The sequence below is a fragment of the Rhea americana genome, unplaced genomic scaffold (genome assembly GCF_003343005.1).
Source record: "Rhea americana isolate MKP2758 unplaced genomic scaffold, rheAme1 scaffold_187, whole genome shotgun sequence".
Classification (NCBI taxonomy): domain Eukaryota; kingdom Metazoa; phylum Chordata; class Aves; order Rheiformes; family Rheidae; genus Rhea; species Rhea americana.
The window spans coordinates 1,004,679-1,007,392 of NW_028186005.1; the positions used below are offsets into that span (position 1 = coordinate 1,004,679).

The 2,714-nt window shown below is 43.3% G+C and overlaps 1 long non-coding RNA gene across 1 annotated transcript; it reads right to left on the reverse strand.

The window, feature by feature from the left end:
• Positions 1-639: 639 nt before the first annotated feature.
• LOC146597393 (uncharacterized) lies at positions 640-2,475 on the reverse strand. Its single transcript, XR_014895516.1, has 3 exons — positions 2,439-2,475; positions 1,490-1,506; positions 640-657 (listed from the first exon to the last, which is right to left on the reverse strand). It is a non-coding gene; the product is annotated as an uncharacterized LOC146597393 (long non-coding RNA).
• Positions 2,476-2,714: the final 239 nt, after the last annotated feature.

Below are 2,714 nucleotides of genomic sequence, written 5' to 3' on the forward strand. Positions count from 1 at the left end.
AGGGGGGAGTATGAGGGAAAAAAAGCCATATTTCARTCAAATAAGTGGAAAGATTTTGCTGGGCTCTTTGTACATTTTTACAAAAAGGATTTGTATCCTTTATTTTCCAGATRCTGCTCTGGGAGGGGGACAGGGGGAGCAGATGATCCATCGCCCCCAGACAGGTTTTGACCGGGAGGGGGGGGGGACACAAAACAGGCAAGAATCCTAGTCAACTATTTATGTAACTGCAACAAACCACCTTGCAAAAAGCTTTTTCCTTAAACAACCCCCCCAAGCAGGGRTTTTGCCAAAATCAGAATTTCAAGATTTCTCTTGTAAATTCTATGGGCTCTGTGCTAGTCCCAGATCCAAGAGGCCCTGAGTTTGGGGATGGTTTAATTTCTTGGTTCAGCTATGAGCTTTATAACCATCCACAATCTCTATTTTGGCTGAMACAAATACTGTGTTTCAACATAATGTGAAAGCTGCGGACATCATGGCCACATTTGACTGGTTTTATAGTTTGGACCAACTTACTGATCAAGTGTTTCAACTCACCTTTAGTGGCAAGTGTCAAAGAGAAGGGTGAAATACAGACAATGAAAAGGTAGGATCAAGAGTCAGGGAAAGATAAATTACATTCCAAGTTTTTATTACCTTCTTCTTCATATTCCTCTGCATTGAAATAAGGGAAAAAAAGGCAGAAAAATCAACCACAAGCCTTAGCATTGCGAACAGACTACAACGGGTGTTAGCAGGATATTACCCACAACCAAGAGCCCTTCACAGACACCACGACACATAACAAGATGCCCTCGAGGATACCACTTCCAAAACAGAAAAAAAGAAATCAAATAAAATGGCTTTGAGAAAAAAAAAGAGGAGTTATCCAAGGAAAGGAAAGCTGATGGAAAGAGGGTAATATTCCGTCAAATTTTATCTTGGGCARCGGGAACTCAGGTATACATATGCTTTAGATGGGAAAAGGTGACAGCCTTTGACTATAAGAAAAAACTAGCAAGGAAAAATATGTTGCTATGTATTGTTCATTTATATATATATATATATTATATATACATTATATATTGTATKCGTATATATTTTAAAACAGACAATATTTTTGCTCTGTATACAAAATTCATAAAATAAATTGCCAGCAGGTGGCAGTACCCCTTGTAAAAAATGCCTAGCAGCAGCCCCAGAGAGGACATAAGCCCCAGGCTCAAGCCTGGGCAGCACCAGCAGACACAGCCCAACACAGCCCCCATCTGTCCCTGCATACTTCTTGTCTGGCCATGGCACTTAACGCAGCTAAAGTACCACAAGGAGTATAAAATCATCAGAAGCTAGTGACAGCCAGACTGACGGATGCACGAGATAGTACGTACATTCACATCTGCTGGGGAGAGAAAAAAGAAAAAAAAAAAAAAAAAAAGAAAAGAAAAGAAACAGCCACTGAATACTGCAGACTTGCACTGAAGCAATGAAAGACAGATTTAAGACTTACCCTCCTCTCCGTGCTCCCTGTGAGAGAGGGAAAAAAGGATGTTGAAAGGTAAATATTTCTCTGCTCCATATTATCATGAAGCTGGAAACCATGTGTTGCAGCAACCTAATGCACCTTTGTTCAAAATCTACATTGTTTCTTCTTTCCCCCATTCTCCCATCCATTTGTTTTTGCATTAGTAAAAGAATGCTTTTTGGTTCTGTTTCCTGAATAATGTTCTGCAAAATGAGCTTGTGCATATATAGCCATACCCAGGAATAATCCTGCCATCACAAGGGCATAGAACGGATTCCTGTGAGCCAGAGCTGTGCAGGGACCGATGAAACCGGGCGCTGGCCCTTGCATACTGGGCAAGCCAGTCTACCCCAGCCCAGCCATGACATAGGTTCCCTAAATCCTTAGGCTTTCCAATGAAAGTTTGGGATAAGCTAGACAGTGCTTCATGTTTATCCCATGACTGTAACAATACCGATCTCCTGGTCTCCTCTGCTTCCTGTCCATGATGCCCAGGGTCTCATGATTTCCCTAAATCTCTCATCTATCCCACATCAGAAACTCTGTACCTATTGACGCATAAACAAAAGGTGCCGTTCAGTTTGGTCATGTTACCTTAGTTTTATCAAATCACGCTGAAAACGGCTCCTACACTGAGTGTTTTWTTCAGCCTCCTCTAGGTACAGTTCCACAGCCGTCTGGGACAGGCTGAGTGTGCTCAAAGTTCCTGGAGAACTCTGAGTGTTGGAAGGGGTAAACGTCAGGTGAACTGTGATGGACCCTTTGAAACCTAGAGCCGGGAAACTCCTTCCATGTCCTCACTCAGGGGGCTTCAGACCAGGCGCAGAGTGCCCAGAGCAGAGGCTCCGAGCCTTGACCCCCGCAGGGAAGCCTTCTCAACTGCAYGGAGCCGCGCCAAACAGATGAACATGCAGGTGGGTTTCTCTCTACTTACACTTCCTCGGTATCAGACATGTTGGCAGTGAGTTTCTAGACAAAAGATGAAAAGAGAGAGAGAAAAAAAGTGTTATTAGTGAGAGAGCCTTTAAAAAATTCTATGGCAGAAGCAGATGGGTTGACATTTGAAGACGAAAAAAGCAAGGCATCTGATTTCCTACACACTAGCCAATCCCYCACCAACACTGCCGTTTTCGGAGCAACGCAGACCTTGGCCAGCCAGGTCAAATGAGAAGGAGAGGGGAAAGGAAAAGATCATCGGGAAAAATAAGCC